The 15,969-nt window shown below is 42.8% G+C and overlaps 1 long non-coding RNA gene across 1 annotated transcript; it reads left to right on the forward strand.

The window, feature by feature from the left end:
• Window positions 1–6,708: 6,708 nt before the first annotated feature.
• On the forward strand, window positions 6,709–15,576 carry LOC121031270 (uncharacterized). The gene is made up of 3 exons (XR_005790641.1): window positions 6,709–6,779; window positions 7,122–7,219; window positions 15,046–15,576. It is a non-coding gene; the product is annotated as an uncharacterized LOC121031270 (long non-coding RNA).
• The last annotated feature ends 393 nt before the right edge of the window (window positions 15,577–15,969 follow it).

Here is a 15,969-nt window from a genome sequence, read left to right on the forward strand (position 1 = left end):
CCCCCCGGCGCTGTCAGGAAGACTCAGGCTCCATCAACTGCGCGTTGATCTATGTGATATTTAAGCCCTAGGAGCAAGCAGGGAAGACGACGCTGAGCTCAAATGAACCGTCGAGGAGAGCAGACAAAACTGAATACACATCTTGTCTGCAGGCGGCCCAGAATCCCGGGCTTTTGTTTTGACTGGGGTCTTAATGCTAAGGCGGGGTGGGTTTCCCAGTCACCTGTCTTCTTTCTCCCTTTCCCTCTCCATTATTTCACATTACTGGTAAGTATAAGAAACACCAAGTATAGAATGGTGTACGTCTCTCTCGGTCTCAATGCCGTTTAGAAGTGTAGGTAATTCTTCACAAGGTTTCTCTGAGATTTTCAGATAAGATGGGGCACATAAAAACTCTCCGAAAGCTTTAGAAAATTTTTAATTTCATTGCCAGAGCGCCAGATTTCTGTATTGTCGTTAGCACACCCCCCACCCTGCCCTGCCTTTAGGCCTTGAGTGAAGGGGAGAGTTGGGTGCATCTTCCGCAGGCCCTGAGCCTGGGCCCTCGTCCCTCGGCAGCTTCGCAGTCCCGCAGCAGGCTCCGGCTGCGCACGTGGCTAGCAGCTCCCCACCCCCACCCTCAGGCTTGCTGACTGGACCTCGACCCCCAGCCACGCAGCAGGCATTGAGTCTCCGCACTGAGCTGGAGCTGGGCCAGGAGTTGGGGGGCAGAGGGCGGCGCCTAGCCGAGGCTGCTGCTCCGCCCTCCCCCCTGCACCCCCGCAACCAAGATTACGCTGCACCTCACCGCCAGGCGCGCTCACCAGCACTAGCTCTGGACTAGACCTCGCCTGGGCCTTTGCACCACCTTGCGGCACCCCACCCCCACCTCTTCTACCCTTGTCCCTTACACACACACACACACACACACACACACACACACACACACTGCCCCACACTCTCTGCGCTGCCAACATAAGCCTGAAGGACTGAGGCATCTACCGGAGGGAAAAGGCGTATATCTCCATCTCTGCTCTTGCCGGACCAAAGGCTTTGAGAGTCCGTCCCCTGGCCCCAACACCTCTTCCTAACCCAGGAGTGTCCTTTCTTTTAGCTACCTCCCCCTTCATCTTAAGTAGGGTGACCGAGGTTAACCTAATAATTTCTTCATGGCTGCAGGGAATACTTGGGAAGCCTGAGATCTTCCCTGTAGGTCCCCGCGTCTTCAGTAACTCTCTCAGGCAGAGTGGGCGCAATGGGGTCCATTTCGGGCTTCTCAAGGAGCTTTCCCTGGTGGGGCCGCACACGCCCACCTCAACCGCGGCCACACAGCTTTGCTCTCTGCAGCTTGGCCTGGAATCTAAGGAGCCCGGGAGACTGGAGCTCAGGTCCAGGCCCGGCCAGGGACGCGTTGAACCACCAACCTTTGCTCACCACCCTTATGGGGGGGGGGGGGGGGGAAGCGCCTTTCTGTCCCTCTGGAGTCACTTCTTTGAGAATTTAGGATGGAGGGCTCATACAAGGCTGTATGACTCGGAGTCTGAAGCTTGGATCGCTAGAGAAATGAAAAGTCCTTCCCAGTCCTCAGCGCCACATTTTTCTAATTCTCTTCATGGTCCTTCACACCTCTCTTAGGACGGTGAGCAGCCATGTTCCCTTCTGGTGTTATTTTGCTCCGAGTTTTATCGCAATTCGTGATTTATTCAACAAATGTTTGTTGAGTACTGGCTCTGTGCCAGGCTCCGTGCGAGGCCTAACAATTCAGCTTTAAACAAGCTAGATGTGGCTCCTACCCACACAGAGCTTATAAACTAACAATAAATCACCCAAATAATATGTACATAGTTACTTTGTGACAATGTTACTCTGGGATCCAACCAAGATAGAGGTTTTGATGAAGTCTTCTGGCCCCAACACCTCTTCCTAACCCAGGAGTGTCCTTTCTTTTAGCTACCTTCTTCATCTTAAGTGTTGTGTGTGTGTGTGTGTGTGTGTGTGTGTGTGTGTAGGATGGGGGGTGGGGAGTGTTCTTCACCACAGCCGATCTTAAAGTGCTCAGGGGTCATAGGCAGAGTATTTGAGTACAAGTCAGAAGTCCTGGGACTGGAGCCCTGGCTTTGCCACGTTTCAGCTCTGTGGTATAGTTCTCCTGGACTCCCACCACACCCTGGAGCCGCTCTGCCCACAGCCTGAGTAAACTAAGGTGTTGCTTACTGGCCTCCCTAATTTAGGGTGAGATCCTGTTTTATTTATTCTTGAATTTTCCAGTGTCTCAAGAAATGTTGAATTAAGGAAACAAAGCCTCTTAGCACCTGATTCCTGAACGGCAAAAAAAATAGTCATAATCTCTCCTTGTGTACCTCCCAGGTTGTACTAGGGATCCAAGTATTTAAGGATGAGATCCATGAGTTTGTAAAGCATAAAAATTGCTAGCAAATGAAAGGGATTATTAGTTAGGACTCTGTATCTTGAATTTATAGAAACTATGAATCCAGGCTTCTAACTCTGCATGAAGCTCTCTGGGTCCTCGGCTGTTCCTGTGCCTAGCCCCCCACCAGAGGGCAAACCTTCCTCAGCCAGGAGCAGGCTCCCGAGCCTGGCTGAGCTGGGTTCTCGGGTGCCGTCGAGGCAACGACACCCAGGAAGAGAAAGCAGGAAAGCAGCCAGGCGCGGGGGGTCGCTGCTCCCCAATGAGATCCAAGGAACAGAGAATCCGGAGCCTCCCCCTCTGGAGGGCGTCTTTCTCTCCCTGAAGGATCTCACCGGAACCCCTTGCGCTTTTTTCCCAGGCACCAGAATTGACAGCCTCTGAGAGATCTATTCGAAGAAGGTGGGTGGAGGGCAGGGGCTGTAGTAGGGGGCTTTCCCGAGGAGGCTTTCGAAGAGGCTGCTCGAGGAACAGATTCGGAGCTAAGGCGCGCTCTCTCACTGCTCCCTGTCTGGACTTGAGCATCTAGGGTCTTCGCGGGCCACCTTCCTTTTGCGGACACCCTCCTCAAGCCGTGGCCTCTGCGCAGGCCCGGGCGGGGGGCGTGGAGGGGGAGGCTACGCTGGGATGTCTGAGAGTAGCTCCAGTGTCACCTTCTCCCTGCACTGGCGCTGTCTGGTGTTGGAGTGGGAGTCCTCCCAGGGAGGAGAGTCCATCCTCCGGCCTTTGGTGTCAAAGAACCTTTTCCTCTGTCAGGTCAAGTCTTCCAAGAGGTTCACACCTGTGGTCTCAGAACTTGCCTATTTTCATGTCACACGGTTCAAGCCTAATTCAACTTGTCCCAAGTTACAGCCAGAGCCCCTATAGTCAAGGCGCCCCCTGGCGGAAGAGATCTTGGGTAGCAGCGACTTCGGGGATTGGTTTACAAAGTAGAGAGAAGGAGGAAATTCAGCGCTAGCAGCATCCTTTGAAATGCGGAGAAACCGATACTGGGGTGGGAAGTGGGGAGGGGGCCGACCTACAGCTGCTGGGAGACCCAGCGAGGCCGATGCGGGGCGCCCTGGAAGACAGAGGCATAAGTAGAGCCAGAGCCCTGTAGCGGATTGGCTTGTTTGCTCCCAGTTCTTCTTCCTGTTTAAATTAAAAGCCTGTAAGTGGGCGAGACAGGGTGGACGGTGGTGATTTCGCCATACTCTGGACAGATAGGAAGCCCCCATCCTAAGGAATGGGAACATCCTAGCAAGCGCGTGCAGTTCGGAAGAAAGTTTTGGAGCGACTGCTGAAGCTGAAATGACAAGATTCAAGAAGGTTCCTCGCGGCGCCGCGGCTGTTTCGCCCTAGGACCTGTGCAGCTGCATTCAACTTTAGATAGCTGAAACCTGCAGCTCTTCCACCCTTCCGTCTCCCATCAAACCGAAGCCCCAGCAGTGTGAGCCCGAGGGCCTATAGTAGTCGTGATTTCCTCAGAGTTGCCAGCAGCGCTCTGGGGTTTCTCTGTTCCTTTCCCCTCTCCAATCTCCCATCCTTCCCCCCAACCCCCAACACTGGGTCCAGGCAAAGTTTCAAGCAGCCGCATTAACACCCCCGCCAGGCGCTCTGCGGAAGATTTCAGCAGCTTCGGGTTTTCTGGGAGGAGACCTGGCTTGGCTTCCCCACCCCTCGCCTCCCAGGACTCTGGGTCGACCTCGGACTTTACCGGACCAGTGCGATCCGCAGCGCCCTCTTCCAGCCATTCGGAGAACTGCACCCTCAGGGCCGTCCTGGGGGAAGCAAGCTTTGTTCCCAGGTCCGCCAGGCAAGACTGGTAGCGTTCAGACTGGTAGTGGTTCACCCTCCACGAATTTGCCCATATCACTATTCATCATACTATCTACCTGGCCATACGCCTGGCTGCTGATCGGTCCACCCAGAGCCACTGCAGTATAGGTGTTATGATGGACGCTTGGGATCTCCCAGTCTCCTGCACCTGCTATTTGAAAAAGCTCATGTGTAGATCAGGGCCATGGAAACTGCTGTGATATCTAAAAGCTTTCCTCTAATTATGCTTTCCCTTGATATCTAGTTATAATCTCCTCTCCGTATCTGACGGCAATTCGATACGTATTTGGTGGCCCCTGTAGAAGCTTGCACTTTCTGCATGTCCAAGGTCTGCAGAAAGCAGTGGCCCCACTGGCTCCTAGGTAGGTAGGTAGATAGCACCTAGAAAATATACCGGATCGGGAATACTTCTGGAACTAGTTACACTCTGACGGGTGCCCTCCAGCCCTCCAATCTCTGGCACAAACTCACCTAGCCAGGCTTTCTTCCCAGATAGTCCCCCCTTCTTAGACTCTTGCCAAGACTGCATCCTTTCCACCCCCTCTCCTCATGTGCCTAAATTACTCAGCTTTTGTTCTTTTTCACTTAGAATATCATTTACACCTCCATAACTAAGTCATGCCCTTCTTTTAAAAAAGCCCAATCGCCTCTTCCAAAAACGAAATGTCTGGCACACAGTAGGAGCTCAATATGTTTGCAGAATAAATGGATGGATCTATATTGCACTTGTCTGTTACAGTAATAAGACAATTTACTCTAATTGAATGATTTCCTAATTGTTTCATATGTTTGTGTTCTCCTTTCAGCTAGACTGTTGGGCCCTTGATTTCAAGGGTTGTGCCAAACACTTAGACATGTCCCCAGAAATGGGCTCAGTGCACTGCATTTGATCCTGTTAATCATCTCTTTTCAAAATTCTCTCATTGGCTTCAAAGTCACTACTCAGTTATGGTTCTCCTCCATCTCTGGCTATTTTATTCTGCATTGTTGAACTTCTTTCCTCCTCTGCTTGCCCATCTCCATGGCTTCAACTACCACCTACTGCTGATGGTTTCCAAGTATGTACTTCCAGCCAACCACTCCCCAGAGTTTCATACATAGATTTCCAGCCGTTTATCTTCTCATATAAATGTCTATGATTTAGACATCCCAATCTTGAGATATCCCAATCTGAACTCAAAACATTGCTGCAACTGGCTTCTTGTTTTGTGTTCTTGATCCAGGTGAATTGCATGAACATGTCCCCTCCCCATAATCCCACTCCTCCCATTGGCTCTTGTATTAGTCTGTTTGGGCTGCCATAACAAAATAGCATAGACTGGGTGGCTTAAACAACAGAAATTTATTTTTTCACAGTTCTGGAAGCTGGGAAGTCCAAGATCAAGCTCTTGCCATTTAGTTTCAGGTGAACTCTTCCTGGCTTGTATACAGTACCTTCTAACTGAAGGGAAGATCTCTCTCTCTCTCTCTCTCTCTCTCTCTCTTCCTGTTTTCATAAGGCCACAGTCCTATTGGATTAGGGCCCCACCCTTATGACCTCATTTAACATATTTAACATTAATTATCTCCTAAATACCTTACCTCCAGGTACAGTTATATTGATGGTTAGGGCTTCAGCATATGAATTTGGGGGACAAATTCAGTCTAAACCAGCTTCCAAGCCATCTATCCGAATATCATCCTTTTCCTGTTCCTTATCCAACTAGTTATAAAGTCATATCAATTCCACATCTTAGATGTCTCCCAAATCCAGCCTTACTTCTTCATAACCAGTTATTCCCTCCGTACACTTCTGTCAAGGCCATTCATCATCTATTGCCTATCATGTAGCTCTTGTTTCTACCTTTAGGCTCTCTCCACTCTAGTCTATGGTTCTTGTCCACAGGACAGAGTCCAACATATTCCTCCGAACTAATTTCTCCCTGCCTCACTACCTACCTCTTCTCCCCCTTATCTCCAGTTGCCCTAAACTTTTGTTGAAGGAGGTCACTGAGAGGACATGACCACTGGCTGACCTGTGAGCTGAACTTAGGCAATCAGGTGTTCCTCACCCCCTCCCCTGTATATATATATAAATATATAAGATATAAATGTATATTTATATATATATAATACTTTTTTTTTAGCAAGGGATTAGGGAGAGTGTTGTAAAAGGAAGTCACATCATCTTTTTTGTCAACTTCCTTTAGTTGAATCTCATATTTTTGAAATTACTAAAATTTTTCTTTCACCAGTTTATCTAGATCTACTTTTTTGTCTTGAAAGTCTCACTGAAGATTTCTTTCCAGCAAAATGAATATAGCCATTAATAACTCCACAATTGATATTTGTGGCCAGTTGATATTTTCCAACATGACTTCAAGAAGGAGAAAGACATTTCTCTCATATATTATCATATTTGACAGGTTGGTTGCTATGGTAAATGCTTTCCAGATATGATACCATTGAGTGTTTGTTTTGTTTTGTTTTTTGTTTTTTGTTTTGCAGGATCTGCGCTGCTTGGCCAGAGAACTCAGTGGAAATTCTATTCAAAGACTCACTGGTTCGATGCCTGGTTAGTCATCTTTCATGCTGTTGTGGCTGAAAAATATCCAAAAGAACTGGGCTGTGTCCTGCTTAAACTTCTGGGCCTTAACATCCTGATGCATGTAACAGTAGAAAATACTTCTCATGCATTTTACAGCCAAGCTCCTACGTCCTTCTCTTTTCATTATCAATGTGACTACATGCAAGGGTTTAAAGCCCAAGTCCAAAAAGCACAGTATAGGCTGTACTGGATCTTGGTATTGTGGTCATCATCATATATTCTAGCGGAAAAGACACCTGTGGTTGGACCTTGAAACACCAGCAATATTAACTTGACAATTCTGTAATAATATTCTGATTTATCCCACAGGGTTTAACAATCAGATCTTAGGAGATTAATGCTTTTAAGAGGTTCATAAACTGAGAGAGATCTTAAGAAATTGGATGAAGAGGACATGACTGCATCAGGTGAAGCTGCAATTTCAAATTATTCATTCTAATTATAAGCATTGCAAGCTAAACTTAATGCTTGGTCTGGACTCGGTCTTGCTCCAGGGCCTTCCACCTCACTTTGGCCAAGAGCCCCACATCCTTACCATATGTTCAGCCTGTGGACTTGCCATTTGATTCTCATTTATAGTTTCTGTTTGTTCATTTACTACAAGTATATTTTCCTTTATGTCCTTGAGCACAGTTATAATAGCTGCTTTAAAATCCTTGTCTGCTCATTTCAACACTAGGGTCATTCTAAGGTTGGTATTCATTGATTATGTTTTGTGTATGGGTCTCATTTTATTTTTTCTTCATAGTATCATTGGGATTGCATCCATCTTGATGATTCATTGTAGAAACTCTGTAGCTTTCCAGCTAAGGCTTAGTTGCAACTATGGCTTCTCTTTAAGAAAAAAGCAAAAAAGTCAAAAACTTCTCCAATTCCATTACTTGTTAGAACTTCCCCATCCAGTGTGAGCTATGGAAACTTTTCAGTTGACAGATCCATTCATTACTTAGCCTTCTGGAATCCCATCCTATTTATACACTGCTTACATTCAGTCAAAAACTCAAGGATATGTTATGTGTATTTCTGGAGCTCCTTTTTTGTCATTGCTCTGTCCTCTCTAGACTGTTCCACACATTCTACCTACCTTATCCTCCTCAAACTTTTTTTTCTTCTCCTCAAACTTTGATCTCTATATGCTGCTTAAGATCCCTTCTCTGTGTCCTTGTCTAAATGGTCCTTGCATCCAGAAAGCTGGGGTGATTATACAGCCCTCCTCATTTGTTTCTCTATTTTCAAGATCACAGTTCTGAATTAGTTGTGGTCCAATGTCTGAAAATTTGTTTCACATTTTTGTCTAGTTGTCTACGTGCAGACAGTGAGAAGGCATGATTGGCACTAGTTAGTCATGGCTAGAAGTGGGACCAGTGATCTTTTTTTTTTTTTTTTTAATTCCCAGAAATCTTCAAAACAAGAGCTACAGTCAATAGAGTGACATTTGTATGGACATAAAACATATAGAATTAGATTTGGGCTGACAATGTTTTTCCTCCCAGGAATCAGCTGTAGAAAATATTTACATAAGCCCCCGCACCTAAATCCCTCATGGATTGATCATTGCTTCTGATTTACTAGGTAAAGACAATATCACGGGCCCAAAAGGCAAAGGAGTTTCTGTTAAATGAGGTGCACATTCAACTGAAAGTCACTGAGTGTTGTAGTGAAAGCCCTTTCCTAAGAAACAACAAAATAACCACAAAGTTAAATTGAGACTTTGGGAGAAGCCAACCAGAATTCCCAAACTTTGAAGCAAAATAACAGGAACTAAAGTGGGTCATGGATCAGATGTGGAGCTTTTTTAGTCGAGATTCAATTAAAGAAGCAGAATCACTACGAAATATAGATGATAGATAGATATGTAGGTAGCTAGACAACTAGATATAGATAGCTATACTAAGATGTATTTCAGACACACACACAAATGTCTTTGTTATAGGAATTTGACCTCAATAGTAGAAGCTGCTCTAGAAGTCTTTGTAAGGGTGTTGATTTTACCTGATGTTAGAGCTTGAAGTTCACAGGGTAGATAGGTGGGAAGGGAAGATGAATTTATTTTATTTTATTTTATTTTATTTTATTTTATTTTATTATTTTTTTAATATTTTATTTTTTAGTTTTAATTTTATTTTTTATTTTTTTTAAATTTACATCCAAATTAGTTAGCACATAGTGCAACAATGATTTCAGGAGTAGATTCCTTAGTGCCCCTTACCCATTTAGCCCATCTGCCCTCCCACAACCCCTCCATCAACCCTCAGTTTGTTCTTCATATTTATGAGTCTCTTCTGTTTTGTCCCCCTCTCTGTTTTTATATTATTTTTGTTTCCCTTCCCTTATGTTTATCTGTTTTGTCTCTTAAAGTCCTCATAGGAGTGAAGTCATATGATTTTTGTCTTTCTCTGACTGGCTAATTTCATTTAGCATAATACCCTCCAGTTCCATCCACATAGTTGCAAATGGCAAGATTTCATTCTTTCTGATTGCTGAGTAATACTCCATTGTATATATATACCACCTCTTCTTCATCCATTCATCCATTGATGGACATTTGGGCTCTTTCCATACTTTGGCTATTGTTGATAGTGCTGCTATAGACATGGGGGTGCATGTGTCCCTTCGAAACAGCACACCTGTATCCCATGGATAAATGCCTAGTACTGCAACTGCTGGGTCATAGGGTACTTCTATTTTTAGTTTTTTTGAGGAACCTCCATACTGTTTTCCAGAGTGGCTGCACCAGCTTGCATTCCCATCAACAATGCAAAAGAGACCCTCTTTCTCCGCATCCTCGCCAATATCTGTTGCTGCCTGAGTTGTTCATGTTAGCCATTCTGACAGGTGTAAGGTGGTATCTCATTGTGGTTTTGATTTGTATTTCCCTGATAATGAGTGATGTTGAGCATTTTTTCATGTGTCGGTTGGCCATCTGGATGACTTCTTTGGAGAAGTGTCTATTCATATCTTTTGCCCATTTCTTCACTGAATTATTTGTTTTCTGGGTGTTGAGTTTGATAAGTTCTTTATAGATTTTGGATACTAACCCTTTATCTGATATGTCATTTGCAAATATCTTCTCCCATTCTGTTGGTTGCCTTTTAGTTTTGCTGATGGTTTCCTTCACTGTGCAGAAGCTTTTTATTTTGATGAAGTCCCAGTAGTTCATTTTTGCTTTTGTTTCCCTTGCCTCCGGAGACGTGTTGAGTAAGAAGTTGCTGTGGACAAGATCAAAGAGGTTTTTGCCTGCTTTTTCCTCAAGGATTTTGATGGCTTCCTGTCACACATTGAGGTCTTTCATCCATTTTGAGTTTATTTTTGTGTATGGTGTAAGAAAGTGGCCCAGGTTCATTCTTGTGCATGTTGCTGTCCAGTTTTCCCAGCACCACTTGCTGAAGAGACTGTCTTTTTTTCATTGGATATTCTTTCCTGCTTTGTCAAAGATTAGTTGGCCATACATTTGTGGGTCCATTTCTGGGTTCTCTCTTCTGTTCCATTGATCTGAGTGTGTGTTCTTGTGCCAGTACCATACTGTCTTGATGATTACAGCTTTGTAGTATAGCTTGAAGTCCGGGATTGTGATGCCTCCTGTTTTGGTTTTCTTTTTCAAGATTGCTTTGGCTATTTGGGGTCTTTTCTGATTCCATACAAATTTTAGAATTGTTTGTTCTAGCTCTGTGATGAATGCTGGTGTTATTTTGATAGGGATTGCATTGAATATGTAGATTGCTTTGGGTAGTATCAGCATTTTAACAGTGTTTGTTCTTCCTATCCCAGAGCATGGAATCTTTTTCCTTTTGTGTGTGTGTCTTCTTCAATTTCTTTCATAAGCTTTCTATAGTTTTCAGTGTATAGATTTTTCACCTCTTTGGTGAGATTTATTCCTAGATATTTTATGGTTTTGGTGTAATTGTAAATGGGATAGATTCCTAGATTTCTCTTTCTGTCGCTTCATTGTTGGTGTATAGGAATGCAACCGATTTCTGTGCATTGATTTTATATCCTACCACTTTGCTGAATTAATGAATCAGTTCTAGCAGTTTTTTGTGGAATCTTTTGGGTTTTCCATATAGAGTATCATGTCATCTGCGATGAGTGAAAGTTTGACCTCCTCCTGGCCAATTTGGATGCCTTTTATTTCTTTGTGTTGTCTGATTGCAGAAGCTAAGACTTCCAATACTATGTTGAATACCAGTGGTGAGAGTGGACATCCCTGTCTTGTTCCTGACCTTAGAGGGAAATCTCTCAGTTTTTCCCCATTGAGGATGATATTAGTGTTGGGTTGTTCATATATGGCTTTTATGATCTCGAGGTATGCTCCTTCTATCCCTACTTTCTTGAGGGTTTTTATGAAGAAAGGATGCTGTATTTTGTCAAGTGCTTTCTCTGCATCTATTTAGAGGATCATATGATTCTTGTCCTTTCTTTTATTGATGCGCTGAGTCATGTGAATTGTTTTGTGGATATTGAACCAGCCCTGCATCCCAGGTATAAATCCCACTTGGTCGTGGTGAGTAATTTTTTCAATGTATTGTTGGATCCGGTTGGCTAATATCTTGTTGAGGGTTTTTGCATCCATGTTCTTCAGGGAAATTGGTCTATAGTTCTCCTTTTTAGTGAGGTCTCTATCTGGTTTTGGAATCAAGGTAATGCTGGCTTCCTAGAAAGAGTTTGGAAGTTTTCCTTCCATTTCTGTTTTTTGGAACAGCTTCAAGAGAATAGGTGTTAACTCTTCCTTAAATGTTTGGTAGAATTCCCCTGGAAAGCCATCTGGCCCTGGGCTCTTGTGTTTTGGCAGATTTTTGATTACTAATTCGATTTCCTTACTGGTTATAGGTCTGTTCAAATTTTCTATTTCTTCTTGTTTCAGTTTTGGTAGTGTATATGTTTCTAGGAATTTGTCCATTTCTCCCATATTGCCCATTTTATTGGCATATACTTGCTCATAATATTCTCTTATTATTGTTTGTATTTCTGCTGTGTTGGTTGTGATCTCTCCTCTTTCATTCTGGATTTTATTTATTTGGGTCCTTTCCTTTTTCTTTTTTGATCAAACTGGCTAGAGGTTTATCAATTTTGTTAATTCTTTCAAAGAACCAGCTTCTGATTTCATTGATCTGTTCTACTGCTTTTTGGTTTTGATAACATTAATTTCTGCTTTAATCTTTGTTATTTCCTGTCTTCTGCTGGGCTTGGGTTTTATTTGCTGTTCTTTTTCCAGCTCCTTAAGGCGTAAGGTTAGGTTGTATATCTGAGATCTTTCTTCCTTCTTTAGGAAGGCGTGGATTGTTACATATTTTCCTCTTATGACCGCCTTTGCTGCATCCCAGAGGTTTTGCGTTGTGGTGTTATCATTTTCATTGGCTTCCATATACTCTTTCATTTCGTCTTTAACTGCTTGGTTAGCCCATTCATTCTTTAGTAGGATGTTTTTCAGTCTCCAAGTATTTGTTACCTTTCCAAATTTTTTCTTGTGGTTGATTTCGAGTTTCATAGCGCTGTGGTCTGAAAATATGCATGGTATGATCTCGATCTTTTTGTACTTGTTGAGGGCTGATTTGTGTCCCAGTATATGGTCTATTCTGGAGAACATCCCATGTGCACTGGAGAAGAATGTATATTCTGCTGCTTTTGGATGAAATGTTCTGAATCTATCTGTTAAGTCCATCTGGTCCGGTCATTCAAAGCCATTGTTTTCTTGTTAATTTTTTGATTAGATGATCTGTCCATTGCTGTGAGTGGAGTGTTGAAGTCTCCTCCTATTATGGTATTACTATTGATGAGTTTCCTTATGTTTGTGATTAATTGATTTATATAGTTGGGTGCTCTCACATTTGGCACATAAATGTTTACAATTGTTAGGTCTTCTTGGTGGATAGACCCCTTGATTATGATATAATGCCCTTCTGCATCTCTTGATACAGTCTTTATTTTAAAGTCTAGATTGTCTGATATAAGTATGGCTACTCCAGCTTTCTTTTGTCAACCATTAGCATGATAGAAGGTTCTTCATCCCCTTACTTTCAATCTGAAGGTATCTTTAGGTCTAAAGTGAGTCTCTTGTAAACAGCACATAGATGGATCTTGTTTTCTTATCCGTTCTGTTACCCTATGTTTTTGATTGGAGCATTGAGTCAATTGACGTTTAGAGTGAATATGGAAAGATATGAATTTATTGCCATTATGATGCTTGTAGAGTTGGAGTTTTTGGTCCTTCTAGTCTTTGTTGCTTTTGATCTTTATTTATATATATTTTTTCATCTTTCCTCCCCTCAGAGAGTCCCCCTTAAAATTTCTTGCAGGGCTGGCTTAGTGGTCACAAACTCCTTTAATTTTTGTTTGTTTGGGAAACTTTTTATCTCCTTTCTATTTTGAAAGACAGCCTTGCTGGATGAAGAATTCTTGGCTGCATATTTTTCTGATTCAGCACACTGAATATATCCTGCCACTCCTCTCTGGCCTGCCAAGTTTCTGTGGATAGTTCTGCTGCAAACCTGATCTGTCTTCCCTTGTAGGTTAGGGACTTTTTTTCCCTTGCTGCTTCATGATACTCTCCTAGCCTGAGTATTTTGTGAAGCTGACTATGATATGCCTTGATGGTGGTCGGTTTTTGTTGAATCTAATGGGGGTCCTCTGTGCTTCCTGGATTTTGATGTCTATGTCTTTCCCCAGGTTAGGAAAGTTTTCTGCTATGATGTGCTCACATAACCCTTCTACCCCTATTTCTCTCTCTTCCTCTTCTGGGACCCCTATGATTCTGATGTTTCTTTTTAATGAGTCACTGATTTCTCTAATTCTTAAATCATTCTCTTTTGCCTTAATCTCCCTCTTTTTTTCTGCTTTGTTATTCTCTACGTTTGTCCTCTATACCACCGATTCTCTGTTCTGCCTTGTCCATCCTTGCCGCTGCTGCATCCATCCATGATTGCAGCTCAGTTACAGCATTTTTAATTTCATTCTGGCTATTTTTTACTTCTTTTATCTCTGCAGAAATATATTCTAATCTATTTTCAACTCCAGCTAGTATTCTTATTATCGTGATTCTAAATTCTGGCTCAGACATGTTGCTTGTATCTGTGTTGGTTAAATCCCTGGCTGTCATTTCTTCATGCTCTTCTTTTGGGGTGAATTCCTTTGTTTTGTCATTTTGAAGGGAGAAAAGGAATTAATGAGGTAGAAAAATTAAAATTAAAAAAATATTAAAATTAAAAAATTAAAAACACACACACACACCAAAATTGAATAAATGATGCTAGATTCTAGGTGTGTTTTGGTCTGGGTGTTGAAAGTGGTTTGACAGATTAGAGAAAAAAAGGGGGGGGAGGAAATTGCTTGAGAATTTAAAAAAATGACTAAAATGAGATGATGGGAGTAAAATAGAATTTGAAAAAATATACACAAAAGTAATGAATAAAGTAAGAAAAAAATAAAGAAAAATATTTTTTTTATTTATATATGAAATTTATTGTCAAATTGGTTTCCATACAACACCCAGTGCTCATCCCAAAAGGTGCCCTCCTCAATACCCATCACCCACCCTCTCCTCCCTCCCACCCCCCATCAACCCTCAGTTTGCTCTCAGTTCTCAACAGTCTCTTATGCTTTGGCTCTCTCCCACTCTAACCTCTTTTTTTTTTTTTCCTTCCCCTCCCCCATGGGTTCCTGTTCAGTTTCTCAGGATCCACATAAGAGTGAAACCATATGGTATCTGTCTTTCTCTGTATGGCTTATTTAGAAAAATATTTTTAATAAAAATTAAAAATAAATACGAATCCTCTCTTTTTGTATTCAAGAAAAAGAAAAGAAATGAAAAACAGAAAGAAGATAAAAAAAGAAAAAAAGGAAATCATTTGAAAATTTGAAAAAGTGAATACACTGTAGTGACTAAAATAAAATGATGGAAGTAAAATAGAATTTGAAAAAATTTACACAAAAGTAAAAATTATAGTAATAAAAATTAAAGAAAAATATTTTTAATAGAAATTGAAAGTAAAAATGAAGTTTTTCTCTTGCTGCATTCAAGAAAAAGAAAAGAAACAAAAAAGAGAAAAAAGAAAGAAAAGAAAAAAAGGAAATCGTTTGAAAATTTGAAAAGGTGAATATGCTAAAATAAAATGATGGATGTAAAATAGAATTTGAAAATTTTACACAAAAGTAAAAAATATAGTAATAAAAATTAGGGAAAAATATTTTTAATAAAAATTGAAAATAAAAATAAATTTTTTCTCTTTCTGTGTTCAAGAAAAAGAAAAGTAGTGTAAAAGAGAAAAAAAAAGAAAGAAAATTGAATAGATGGACCTGCTGACAGAATAAGGTAGGACTGACATTACTTCGTTTTCCCCCAGAAGTCAGTATATGTAGCGTTTCATAGTCCATAGACTAAGCCAGCAGTGAGACTTGTGTTACTGAAGAGTGAGGTTGGCCCACTTGAGCAGGGCTCAGTGTAATAGCTCCACTCTCCACTAGATGGCGCTGCTATCCTACTGGGGTGGATGGTTGCGGGGTTCCTAGGTGTGTATGCGCATGCGCCGGAGCGGTAAAAATGGCGCCACCCCTTACCCAATGTGTTCTCCCGGATCAGCAATTGCGCCCCTGTCCTCTGTCTTCAGCTTTCATCCACTCCCTGCTTTTTCACTCTCTGTGACCAGGCCCCAGGCCTCTCTTCCACGTTTTGACTCAGATGTGGTTGTTTCTGAAGGACTGCGGCTTTGACCTCTTCCGCCCCTCTGCGGGAGGGTCTCACCGAACAATGGCTGAATGAGCAATGGCTGAATGTCGGCTGCACCCAGGAACACTTGACGGACCCTGCTGCTGCCAGTGCCCTGAGACTGCGGCCAGGTGCCAGCGCGCCGAGTAAAAGTTCCTGAGACAGTGGAGCAGCAGCTTATCAGGGATTATGGAAAATCACAACACACATCTGGCACCAGGCTTCAGCCTTAATGACTTTGTTCCAGCACCAGCAAACGTGGCCGCCTCCTGGGGTCTGCTGGGACCAGGTGGCCTCAACAGTCTCTACCAAATGTCCTTCCAGAAGTGGAACCGCTTTTCCCCGGGTGGCCTGAGAACTCCTGGACCCCACTCTGTTCCTGGGGATTCGCCCTTCCCACCAGAGCACCGCCAGGTATCGAGCTGTGGAGTTGCAGACTGCACTCCCCTTGTTTACAGT

Source organism: Herpailurus yagouaroundi, unplaced genomic scaffold (assembly GCF_014898765.1).
Source record: "Herpailurus yagouaroundi ecotype Mexico unplaced genomic scaffold, PumYag 141, whole genome shotgun sequence".
Classification (NCBI taxonomy): domain Eukaryota; kingdom Metazoa; phylum Chordata; class Mammalia; order Carnivora; family Felidae; genus Herpailurus; species Herpailurus yagouaroundi.